The sequence below is a fragment of the Petromyzon marinus genome, chromosome 61 (assembly GCF_048934315.1).
Source record: "Petromyzon marinus isolate PM22_M1 ecotype Great Lakes invasive population chromosome 61, UKy_Petmar_22M1.pri1.0, whole genome shotgun sequence".
NCBI lineage: Eukaryota > Metazoa > Chordata > Hyperoartia > Petromyzontiformes > Petromyzontidae > Petromyzon > Petromyzon marinus.
In genome coordinates, this window is record NC_133727.1 from 1,767,833 (window position 1) to 1,781,210 (window position 13,378).

The window sequence follows — 13,378 nt, forward strand, 5'->3', positions numbered from 1 at the left end:
GCAATAGCAGCATCAGCAGCAGCAGCTTCATTATCGGCAGCAGCATCATCAGCAGTAGCAGCAAAAGCTGCATCATCATTATCAGCAGCAGCATCATCAGCAGAAGCAGCATTAGCAATATCAGCAGTAGCAACAGCTGCATTATCAGCAGCAGCAGAGGCATCAGCAGCATCATCAGCAGAAGCATCATCATCAGCAGAAGCATCATCAGCAACAGCAGCATCAGCAGCAGCTACATTACCATTTTCATCAGCAGCAATAATCATCATTACAAGCACGATCACAGCAGTGACCACAACAACCCCAACCACAATAACTACAACAGCCACCACCAAGACAACGGCCAATATATAACCACAACCATAACCACAACCATAACCACAACCATAACCACAACCCTAACCAACAACAACCGCCATTCGCCACTAAGTGGCGTTGACGTCACCACGACGCTTGTGCCAGGCTATGTGCACCGTGAGGCCACGTGAAGTGTCGAACGCCCGCTGGCAGGAGGTCACTGGGCAGACCCAGGTGCCACGGGTCGACTAACTGAGATGACTGGCTGATGCACCACCTGTGCCCCCTACTGTGCCAACATAATGTGCTTTAGCCACCCGGCGCTCCGCTCGTTGTTCTGAGCGTCGCTCCTCCGCCCTCCGTTGTTGTTGGAGGGCGACTGCCTCCAACTGCCCAGTAGCATCCTTCACGAGCCTCCTCCACAGAGGCCGATCTTGACACCGCTGGTACCAGTCATCGGCAAGTCCACTCAGCTCCACGTCCTCCTGTACCACATCACTCCATCTCTTCTCTAGCCCGTGCCGCGCCCGCTTAGCCCCCTCAATCCGGCCAAACAAAAGCTGTTTCGGCATGCGGTGGCTGGGCATGGGGGCTACATGACCCAGCCATCGCAGCCTTGCCTGCCGGAGGAGCTCACCGATGGGACCCTGCCCAGATCTTTCAATGATTTGTGAGCTCCTCACACAATCCAGTCTGGTTAAACCCAGGATGGATCGTAGGCAGGCCAGCCTAAATGTTTCTAACCGGCGAAGATGTTCCATTAGGGGGGTCCACGTTTCGCAAGCGTAGAGAAGGGAGGGAATGACCGTGGCCGAGAAGACCTGAAGCTTAGTGCGGAGCGACAGACCAGGTAGCTTCCACACAGCGTTACGCAACCGATGAAAAGATATTGCCGCTCGACTGATTCGGAGTGAGACCTCTGCTGTTAAACTGGAGCCAGTCATAAGCACACTGCCCAGGTATGGGAAACTCACCACTCTCTCCACAACTGCCCCATCACCGATTGGGAGTTGTGGGGGTGGAGTGTCCGATGGTACAAAATACCCAGGCAGGTGCTTAGTTTTGGTGGGGCTGATGGTAAGGCCCCACCTCTTAGTGGCACGCTCCAGTCTCAGCAGCAGCGTCTCCAACTCCTCCTCTGACTGAGCAGCTATTACCACATCATCAGCATACATAACGTGGTTGAGCAATAGCGAGCCATCCCTTGACCGCACCCGGGCATCGATTAGCCTCCCATTATATCTGTACCATATGGAGATTCCCCCGGTACAGCTATTGAAGGCTTCACGAACTACGTGGTCAAAATAGATGTTTAATAATGTGGGAGCCAGAGGACATCCCTGTCGCACCCCAAGGTGTACAGGGAATGGCTCTGACTCCCGGCCACGTAGTTTTACCCGGGCCCGCTCACCATCATGAAGGTCCTTAATGATCGTGAGCAGAGGGTCAGGTACTCCAAAAGCACGAAGAACGACCCAGAGCCCAGGCCTACTGATGGTATCATAGGCCTTGACCAGGTCAATAAAGCAGAGATGTAGGTCTTGTTGGAATTCCCTACACCTCTGCTGTAGCAGACGGACAGAAAATATGGCATCTGTGCAGGACCGCCCTTTCCTGAAACCGCATTGGGGCTCCGCAAGCCTCTCCTCAGCGTGCCTGGCAAGGCGATGCTGAATAATCCTTGCCAGGACCTTTCCCAGCACACTGAGGAGTGAGATGCCCCTGTAGTTGTTACAGTCTGTGCGGTCCCCCTTCTTAAAAAGGGGGACCACCAGGGCATCCTTCCAATCCTGCGGAACCCGTCCAGTGGTCCAGACTGTTGTTATGATGTCATATAGGGCAGTCTGTGCAAAAACGCCACCCTCCCTCAGCATTTCGCTTGGGAGATCATCTCTGCCCGCTGCCTTTCCTGGTCTCAGACTCCGGATCGCCTTCAATGCTTCCTCAGAAGATGGCACCTCAGCGAGCCACTCACAGGGGGTGACTTCTTCCAATATTTGAGGCACCGCAGCCTCAGCAGGGTCATCCTCACTTTGTGCCACGATGTTTTCCTGGCTGAGGGATTTTCCCTCCCCCAGGACCTCACAGAAATGCTCAGCAAATCTGTGAACCTGTTCCTGGGAGTCGGAGATTGGATCACCGTTTTTTCCCCTAATGATGGTAATAGGTGTGGCGCTGCAGGTTACTTTTTTGATGGAGTTAAATAGAGATTTGTGATCACGGGCCACTGAGGCAGACTCCATCTCCTCAGCAACCCGCGACCACCACCCATCCTTGCAGCGCCTCACGGCTCTCCGAACCTCCGAGCGAAGGCTGTGGTAAGCCTCCTCATTCTCTGACGTGGGATTCTGTAGCCGATGACAGTGGGCCTGTCGCTTTTTCTCAACCATCCTGAACACCTCCTCTGTCAGCCAGGGTCTCTGGAGAGGTCTGGACCGCGTACCCAAGCAGCCATTGCAGCTGCATGAGTCACAGTCCTAAACCTCGCCCATTTACCCTCGACATCAGGAGGAGTCGGGGACGATGCCAATCCCAGCCGCAAGCGATGATGAAATTCTCGCTTGCAACTTTCATCAGATAACTGAGACCAGGCCACTTTATGTTGGAATGGGGTCCTGGGTGTACACCCACCACCGGAGTGGAAGAATGGCAGGCGCATCTTACAGATGACTAGTCGATGGTCAGAGGGCAGATCAGCTCCACGGTAGGTCCTGGTGTCAAGGACATGGGCTCGCATTCGCTGGTCCGTCACTATGTAGTCCAGCAGATGTTCTTGCTTGGACCTGGCATGCATCCATGATGTTGTGTGGATGCGCCGATGCCGGAACAGCGTGTTGGTAATTACAAGCCCATGGGCTGCACAAAAATCTAGCAGCCTCCTACCGTTGTTATTGAGCTGATCTGGCCCATGCCCTCCAATCACTCCAGACCAGGTGCCAGTATCATGACCAACTCGGGCATTAAAGTCACCCAACATGATGACTCTATCCCGAGGGGCCACTTTAGCCAGCACCTGTGACAGGAGGTCATAGAAGGCATCTGACTCATCGGCTTTGCCTGCATCCCTCCACGGATGTTCATCTTCGGTGGGGGCATAAGTAACCACGACCACCATTCCTCGCCTCCGGTTGATGGGAAGGCGAGCCCAAAGTAGCCTGGGGCTTACAGCTTCCCACACCTCACCGCCACGCTCCCACACCCCCTTCATTCTTTTGTTCAAAAGAAGACCCACACCATGTTGTTTGGCAGTCTGCTGCCCCGAGTATAGGACTGTTCACCCCTCATGGTAGCAGGAGCCAGAGCCGGTCCACCGGACCTCCTGAATGCCGCATAGATCCAGGCGGTACCGGTCCAGCTCCCGACAGAGAAGTGGCAGCCTCTCCTCTGCAGTGAGCGTTCGAACATTCCACGTGGCCACCCGTAGTGGCTTTTCGTTGTTTCTGGAGTAGCCCCGAGGGTAGGTATTCAATCTCCTGGCTCCGCCAATTGGGGTTTGGCCAGGAGACGTCATAGACGCCTGGCCCCCCGGGGCCTCCGGCACAAGCTTATTAGTTACATATTTCAGTTTAATTCGTGGTTTCGTGGTAATTAATTGAAGGTGGAGGGGTTACCAGCCCCTCGCACCCTTCCAGAGCCCCCGTTTAGCCCCTGTGGTGGACATATATGCCATGAGGGGAGGAGCCAATCAAAAATTGGATCTCCCCCCACAGCACTGTCCACGACAGAGTTGCCCGTCCGGCACCGCGAGGAGGTAGACAACCCTAACCACAACCCTAACCACAACCATAACCACAACCCTAACCACAACCATAACGACAACCCTAACCACAACCATAACCACAACCCTAACCACAACCATAACCACAACCCTAACCACAACCATAACCACAACCCTTACCACAACCACAACCATAACCCTAACCACAACCAGTGTGTGATGGCACAAAACACGCAGGCGGGTGCTTTGTTTTTGTCGGGGGGGGGGGTTGATGCTCAGCCCCCCCCCCCATCTATTAGTGGCTCGCTCCAGGTTCAGCAACAGAGTCGCAAACTCCTTCTCAGAGTGAGGAGCGACCACCAGGACATCAGCGCGCACGACACGGCCGACCGGGAGGGAGTCATCCCTCGGCCGCGCCCGCAATGTCGACCGGACGGACATTTCTCCGCTACAGCCCTGGAACGCCTCTCGATCCAAGCCGGTCAAAGAAGTTGTTGAGAAGTGTGGGGGCCAGAGGACATCCCTGTCGCATGCCAGGGCGAAGGGGGAATGGCTCTGACTCTCAGCCGCTATCAGAGCAGAGGGTCAGGTCAGGGACCCCGAAAGCACGCAGAACAACCCAGAGCCCTGACCTATTTGATGGTATCATAGGGCCTTGGACCTGCTCAATAAAGCAGAGATGAAGGTCCTTTTTGACATTCTCTAGAGAATATGGCGTCCGTGTAGGATCTTCCCGGCCCCATACATCATTGGGGCTCCGCAAGAATCTCCTGAGCGTGCCTGGTAAGGACGCGATGTGGAATGATCCTTGCCAGGACCTCTCCCGGCCTCACACCGAGATGCCCCTGTCGTTGCTACAATCAGTGCGGTCGCCCTTCTCATAAATGGGGACCGCCAGGGCATCCTTCCAATCCTTGTGGAAACCGTCCTGTGGTGCAGACAGTTGTGATGATGGCATGTAGGGCAGCCTGCACACAACAGTTCACCTGGGAGGTCACCTCGACCCGAGGCTTTACCTGGTCTCGAGCACCACATCGCCCTTCAAACTTCCTCAACAGATGGCACAGCAGCCAGACACTCACACGACTGGGTGCCTACTTCCTCCAATATTTGGGGCACGGCAGCCCCAGCAGGGTCAACTCCCACCTTGCCCCATGATAGCGTCTGGAGCGAGAGGCTTCCCCTCCCCCAAGAGGCTCACAGAAATTCTCGGTCCACGTGCGAACCTGTGTCTGAAGGACGGTGGTAGGTGTGGCGCTGCGAGGTCATTTGTTGATAGAATCAAAGAGTGATTTGTGATTGCGCAATGCCGAAGCAGTTTCCATCCCCCCCCCCCCCCCCTCAGCGACCCGCGACCACCACTCGCCCTTTCAGCACCGCACGAATCTCCGAAGCTCCGAGCGAAGGCTCCGGTAAGACTCCTCATTCTCGGAGGTCGGGATGCTGTAGATGGTGTGGGAGTGGGCCTGTCACCTTCTATTAGCTAGCCAGCAGCACACGCCTCCATTAGCCAGGGTCTCTGGGGAGGCCTGGACCGTGTACCCTAAAAACTAAACTAAACTATTTTGTTATATATTTTTTTTTTACCAGGTAAAGCCCACTGAGCTACGTAACTCTTTTGCAGAAGCGACCTGGCCACGAATGATAGCTCAACGAAGTGACTCATCCTGTGGAAATGTATTGCAGGAGTCAAATACTCAACTCGTGTTTCTAAACGTGGAGGGGAAAATCGGAAAACCCGGAGAAAAAATCCACGCGACCACGGAGAGAGAGAGAAACACGCAAACTCCAAATATACAGCAGCAGGCATCGTCAGGGTCGGGATCGAACCCACGACCTCCTGTAGACCAGGCGAGGTAGTTAACATCTCACCACAGAGAGAGAGAGACACGCAAACTCCAAATATACAGCAGGCATTGTCAGGGTCGGGATCGAACCCACGACCTCATGTAGACCAGGCGAGGTAGTTAACATCTCACCACACAGAGAGAGAGACACGCAAACTCCAAATATACAGCAGGCATTGTCAGGGTCGGGATCGAACCCACGACCTCCTGTAGACCAGGCGAGGTAGTTAACATCTCACCACAGAGAGAGAGAGAGACACGCAAACTCCAAATATACAGCAGCAGGCATCGTCAGGGTCGGGATCGAACCCACGACCTCCTGTATACCAGGCGAGGTAGTTAACATCCCACCACACAGAGAGAGAGAGAGAGACACGCAAACTCCAAATATACAGCAGCAGGCATCGTCAGGGTCGGGATCGAACCCACGACCTCCTGTATACCAGGCGAGGTAGTTAACATCCCACCACACAGAGAGAGAGAGACACGCAAACTCCAAATATACAGCAGGCGTCAGGGTCGGGATCGAACCCACGACCTCCTGTAGGCCAGGCGAGGTAGTTACAGTCCTGGACCTCACCCATGCCCCCTCTGCATCAGGAGACCAGGCTATTGTGGGTTTGAATGTAATGCTATGTGGATGCCCATCACCATAGTGGACGAAAAACAAAGATCCCCCGTATAGCCTTAACAGACTTTTCGGGCAAGTGCTGCTGCCAAGCACCTTTGAAGGCCCGCACGGCAAATGAGAGGGTGGGTGGCCAGCTCCGCGCCCGGCCGCCTTTGTCTCCCCAGTGGCGATGTTTATTACACACCGCACCAGGTACTCATTTGAGGCTGAGTCGACCTAGGGGAGGCCCAGGACCCGTTCAGATAATCGTCACTGGCGTTGGCCATGAGCGGGAATCGAAGTCGGGTCGCTGGGATCGTAGTGCAGCGTAGCGCTACCCACTACACTACCGCTCCACCCTCTTTGAACACACAGACAATCTTACACACACACGCACACTCCATCTCGTGCCCTGATCGTTGCCTGGCAACGCGAGGGCTGCCGCAGGTTTCTACCCGCCCCCGTTTTGAGGCTAGGGCGGGAGACCAGGTTGCCATGGCAACGGTAGTGCATCGCCCTGGCAACCGTTGCCAGGGAAATGGGTGGTGTGGCGGTGACGGTGGCACCCCCGGGGGGTGAAGGGTGGGGCTATGAGATTCGGGCTTCAGAGTTAAAGGTTCGGGTTAGGGGTTAGAGTTAGGGATTAGAGTTAGGGGTTAGAGTTAGGGGTTAGTGTTAGGGGTTAGAGTTAGGGGCTAGTGTTAGGGGTTAGATTTATGGGTTAGATTTAGGGGTTAGTATTAGGGGTTACAGTTAGGGACTAGTGTTAGGGGTTAGTGTTAGGGGTTAGATTTATGGGTTAGAGTTAGGGGTTAGATTTAGGGGTTAGAGTTAGGGGTTAGAGCTAGGGGCTAGTATTAGGGGTTAGTGTTAGGGGCTAGTGTTAGGGGTTAGAGCTAGGGGCTAGTGTTAGGGGTTAGATTTAGGGGTTAGTGTTAGGGGTTAGAGTTAGGGGCTAATGTTAGGGGTTAGATTTAGGGGTTAGATTTAGGGGTTAGAGTTAGGGGTTAGAGTTAGGGGCTAGTGTTAGGGGTTAGAGTTAGGGGTTAGTGTTAGGGGTTAGAGCTAGGGGTTAGTGTTAGGGGTTAGTGTTAGGGGATAGAGTTAGGGGTTAGGTTTAGGAGTTAGAGTTAGGGGTTAGTGTTAGGGGTTAGAGTTAGGGGTTAGAGTTAGGGGCTAGTGTTAGGGATTAGTGTTAGGGGTTAGATTTAGGGGCTAGTGTTAGGGGTTAGAGTTAGGGATTAGTGTTAGGGGCTAGTGTTAGCGGTTAGAGTTAGGGGTTAGGTGTTAGATTTAGGGGTTAGGTTTAGGAGTTAGAGTTAGGGGTTAGAGTTAGGGGCTAGCGTTAGCGGTTAGAGTTAGGGGTTAGATTTAGGGGTTAGAGTTATGGGTTAGATTCAGGGGTTAGAGTTACAGGTTATAGTTAGGGGTTTGGTTAGAATTAGGTGTATGGTTAGGGTCAGGTTTAGAGTTATATTTTTGGGATCAGCGTTAGAGGTCAGAGTTGGGGATACTGTTAAAGATCGGGTTAGAATTAGGGGTACGGATACGAGTGTGGGTTTTGTGCGATAATGGTGGTTTATAGACTCAGGGTTAGATCTAGGTCTAGTTTATAGACTCAGGGTTAGATCTAGGTCTGGTTTATAGACTCAGAGTTAGATCTAGGTCTAGTTTATAGACTCAGGGTTAGATCTAGTTTATAGATTCAGGGTTAGATCTAGTTTATAGACTCAGGGTTAGATCTAGGTCTAGTTTATAGAATCAGAGTTAGATCTAGGTCTGGTTAATAGACTCAGGGTTATATCTAGGTCTAGTTTATAGACTCAGGGTTAGATCTAGGTCTGGTTTATAGACTCAGGGTTAGATCTAGGTCTAGTTTATAGACTCAGGGTTAGATCTAGGTCTAGTTTATAGACTCAGAGTTAGATCTAGGTCGAGTTTATAGACTCAGAGTTAGATCTAGGTCTAGTTTATAGACTCAGAGTTAGATCTAGGTCTAGTTTATAGACTCAGGGTTAGATCTAGGTCTAGTTTATAGACTCAGGGTTAGATCTAGGTCTAGTTTATAGACTCAGGGTTAGATCTAGGTCTAGTTTATAGACTCAGGGTTAGATCTAGGTCTAGTTTATAGACTCAGGGTTAGATCTAGGTCTAGTTTATAGACTCAGAGTTAGATCTAGGTCTGGTTTATGGACTCGGGGTTAGATCTAGATCTAGTTTATACACTCAGGGTTACATCTGGGTCTAGTTTATAGACTCAGGGTTAGATCTAGTTTATAGGCTCAGGGTTAGATCTAGGTCTAGTTTATAGACTCAGGGTTAGATCTAGGTCTAGTTTATAGACTCAGGGTTAGATCTAGTTTATAGACTCAGGGTTAGATCTAGGTCTAGTTTATAGACTCAGGGTTAGATCTAGGTCTAGTTTATAGACTCAGGGTTAGATCTAGGTCTAGTTTATAGACTCAGGGTTAGATCTAGGTCTAGTTTATAGACTCAGGGTTAGATCTAGTTTATAGACTCAGGGTTAGATCTAGGTCTGGTTTATAGACTCAGGGTTAGATCTAGGTCTAGTTTATAGACTCAGAGTTAGATCTAGGTCTAGTTTATAGACTCAGGGTTAGATCTAGGTCTAGTTTATAGACTCAGGGTTAGATCTAGGTCTAGTTTATAGACTCAGGGTTAGATCTAGGCCTAGTTTATAGACTCAGAGTTAGATCTAGGTCTAGTTTATAGACTCAGGGTTAGATCTAGGTCTAGTTTATAGACTCAGGGTTAGATCTAGTTTATAGACTCAGGGTTAGATCTAGGTCTGGTTTATAGACTCAGAGTTAGATCTAGTTTATAGACTCAGGGTTAGATCTAGGTCTGGTTTATAGACTCAGAGTTAGATCTAGGTCTAGTTTATAGACTCAGGGTTAGATCTAGGTCTGGTTTATAGACTCAGAGTTAGATCTAGTTTATAGACTCAGAGTTAGATCTAGATCTGGTTTATAGACTCAGAGTTAGATCTAGTTTATAGGCTCAGGGTTAGATCTAGGTCTAGTTTATAGACTCAGAGTTAGATCTAGGTCTAGTTTATAGACTCAGGGTTAGATCTAGGTCTAGTTTATAGATGCAGGGTTAGATCTAGGTCTAGTTTATAGACTCAGAGTTAGATCTAGGTCTAGTTTATAGACTCAGGGTTAGATCTAGGCCTAGTTTATAGACTCATAGTTAGATCTAGGTCTAGTTTATAGACTCAGGGTTAGATCTAGGTCTAGTTTATAGACTCAGGGTTAGATCTAGGTCTGGTTTATAGACTCAGAGTTAGATCTAGTTTATAGACTCAGGGTTAGATCTAGATCTAGTTTATAGACTCAGAGTTAGATCTAGGTCTGGTTTATAGACTCAGAGTTAGATCTAGTTTATAGACTCAGAGTTAGATCTAGGTCTGGTTTATAGACTCAGAGTTAGATCTAGTTTATAGGCTCAGGGTTAGATCTAGTTTATAGACTCAGAGTTAGATCTAGGTCTAGTTTATAGACATAGAGTTAGATCTAGTTTAAAGACTCAGGGTTAGATCTAGGTCTGGTTTATAGACTCAGGGTTAGATCTAGGTCTGGTTTATAGACTCAGGGTTAGATCTAGGTCTAGTTTATAGACTCAGGGTTAGATCTAGGTCTAGTTTATAGACTCAGGGTTAGATCTAGGTCTAGTTTATAGACTCAGAGTTAGATCTAGTTTATAGACTCAGAGTTAGATCTAGTTTATAGACTCAGAGTTAGATCTAGGTCTGGTTTATAGACTCAGAGTTAGATCTAGGTCTGGTTTATAGACTCAGAGTTAGATCTAGTTTATAGACTCAGGGTTAGATCTAGGTCTGGTTTATAGACTCAGAGTTAGATCTAGTTTATAGACTCAGGGTTAGATCTAGGTCAGAGGCGAGAGATCGTGTGAAGAACGAGGGCTAGGTAAGGCGTCAGCGTTGTAAGTGCTGCCTATCAGCGTAGGTTTACATGGTGAGGGTCGGTTAGAGTCAGGATTACGGTCAGGGTCATCAGGGTTAAGGGTCAGGGGCTGTGGAGTGTGGGCAGAGGAGAGCCCCCCCCCCTAACTCCCCCCGCCCCTCCCCCCAACCCTCCCCCCAGCTCACGTGCTGCGCGAGGCACCTTTGAAACAACTTCAAGAGGCAGAGCCCACGTGGCGGTCACGAATGGTATTATTAGAGAGTGCACGTGTGTGTGTGTCTGTGTGTGTCTGTGTGTATGTGTCTGTGTGTGTCTGTGTGTGTGTCTGTGTGTGTCTGTGTGTGTGTCTGTGTGTGTCTGTGTGTGTGTCTGTGTGTGTCTGTGTGTGTGTCTGTGTGTGTCTCTGTGTGTCTGTGTGTGTGTCTGTTAAGGCTATACGGGGGGATCTTTGTTATTTTTGTTTGTGTCTGTGTGTGTGTGTCTGTGTGTGTGTGTGCGTCTGTGTGTAGCGGTTAGCGCGCTGCGCTATGAACCTGGCGACCCGAGTTCGATTCCCGCTCACGGCCAACACCAGTGACGATTATCTGAACCGGTCCCGGGCCTCCCCTAGGTTGACTCAGCCTCAAATGAGTACCTGGTGCGGTGTGTAAACATTGCCACTAGGGAGACAAAGGCGGTCGGGCGTGGTGCTGGCCACCCACCCCCTCGTGTACCGTTCCGGCCTTCATAGGTGCTCGCTAACAGTACTTGCCCCTACAGTCTGTTAAGGCTATACGGGGGATCTTTGTCTTTGTCTTTGTGCCTGGACCCCCCTAATGGAACATCTTCGCCGGTTAGAAACATTTAGGCTGGCCTGCCTACGACCCATCCTGGGTTTAACCAGACTGGATTGTGTGAGGAGCTCACAAATCCTTGAAAGATCTGGGCAAGGTCCCATCGGTGAGCTCCTCCGGCGGGCAAGGCTGCGATGGCTGGGTCATGTAGCCCGCATGCCCAGCCACCGCATGCCGAAACAGCTTTTGTTCGGCCGGATCGAGGGGGCTAAGCGGGCGCGGCACGGGCTAGAGAAGAGATGGAGTGATGTGGTACAAGAGGACGTGGAGCTGAGTGGACTTGCCGATGACCGGTACCAGCGGTGTCAAGATCGGCCTCTGTGGAGGAGGCTCGTGAAGGACGCTACTGGGCAGTTGGAGGTAGTCGCCCTCCAACAACAACGGAGGGCGGAGGAGCGACGCTCACAACAACGAGCGGAGCGCCGGGTGGCTAAAGCACAGCAGGTTGGCACAGTAGGGGGCACAGGTGGTGCATCAGCCAGTCATCTCAGTCAGTCGACCCGTGGCACCTACTGGGTCTGCCCCGTGACCTCCTGCCAGCGGGCGTTCGACACTACACGTGGCCTCAAGGTGCACATGGCCTGGCACAAGCGTCGTGGTGACGTCACCCCCACTTAGTGGCGAATGGCGGTTGTTGTTGTTGTGTCTGTGTGTGTGTCTGTGTGTCTCTGTGTGTGTCTGTGTGTGTCTGTGTGTGTGTCTGTGTGTGTGGAGCGGTAGTGTAGCTGTTAGCGCTACGTTGCGCAACGAACCTTGCCACCCGGGTTCGATTCCCGTTCACGGCCAACACCGGTGACGATTATCTGAACCGGTCATGGGCCTCCCCTAGGTCTACTCGGCCTCAAATGAGTACCCGGTGCGGCGCGTTAACGCACGAGGCGACGCGAGCGTCTGGCCGTGGTGGTGCTCCTAACCAAACCCCTCGTCGAGCCTTAATAGGTGCTCGCTAACAGCACTTGCCTCTACAGTCTGTTAAGGCTACACAGGGAATCTTTGTCTTGTGTACGTGTGGTTACTCGCTCACAAGAGCACTCGCCCCCAACTCCCTGTGCAAGCTACGGAGGGGGAACTTTGTATAAATCAACACCACCACCACCATCATCATCATCCCTGTCATCACTACTATCTTGTTTACCATCATCACCATCATTAACCACGCTGTGATCATCATCACCATCAGCAGCACCGTGATCACCACCACCACCGTGATGACCAGCAAAGACAAAGATCCCCCGTATAGCCTGTAACGGACTGTTGGGGCAAGTGCTGTTAGCGAGTAGCACCGATGAAGGCCGACACGGTAGCACACGAGTGGGTGGGTTGGTCAGCAACGCGCCCGACCGCCTTTGTCTCCCTAGTGGCGATGTTTTTACGCACCGCACCACCATCATCACCATCACCACCACCACAAATCACCATCGCCTCGGCACGTGACCTGCCTGGATATTGTGTCACGTGTTACGTAACCCGTGACCTGCCACTGATGTGGGACGGTCACTCGGACTCGCACACACATTACACTTCACGATAATGATGCTGATGATGCTGATGATGATGTTGATGCTGATGATGGTGAAGATTATTGATGTGCCTGTTGCTGATAATGGATTTACTACTGCTGGAGCTGATGATGCTGATGATGTTGATGCTGATGATGTTGAAGATGATTGATTGGCCTGTTGCTGTTGATGGTTTTACCACTGCTGAAGCTGATGCTGCTGCTGCTAATGATGATGCTGATGATGTTGCTGATGATGGTGATGCTGATGATGGTGAAGATGCTGCTGGTGATGCTGCTGATGATGTTGCTGATGATGTTGCTGCTGCTGATGATGCTGATGATGGTGAGGATGATTGATGTGCCTGTTGCTGTTAATGGTGTCTCCTACTGTTGGTGCTGATTGAATAATGCACCTGATGCTGATGTGAATGTTGCTGCTGCTGATGATGTTGCTGACAATGCTGTTGCTGATGATGATGCTGCTGATGCGAATGTCGCTGCTGCTGATAACCGTGGTGTGTATGTTGCCCCTTCCTCCTGCTGATGCTGCTGCTGACAATGTGGATATTGCTGTTGATGGTGATGTTGCTGATGATGATGGTATTTCTCATGTTGCTGCTTCTGC

The 13,378-nt window shown here is 51.1% G+C and overlaps 1 protein-coding gene across 2 annotated transcripts in view; it reads right to left on the reverse strand.

Moving 5' to 3' along the window:
• Window positions 1-13,378, reverse strand: part of LOC116955775 (neuronal membrane glycoprotein M6-b-like) — a 60,309-nt gene that overhangs the window by 37,189 nt on the left and 9,742 nt on the right. The window lies entirely within an intron of this gene.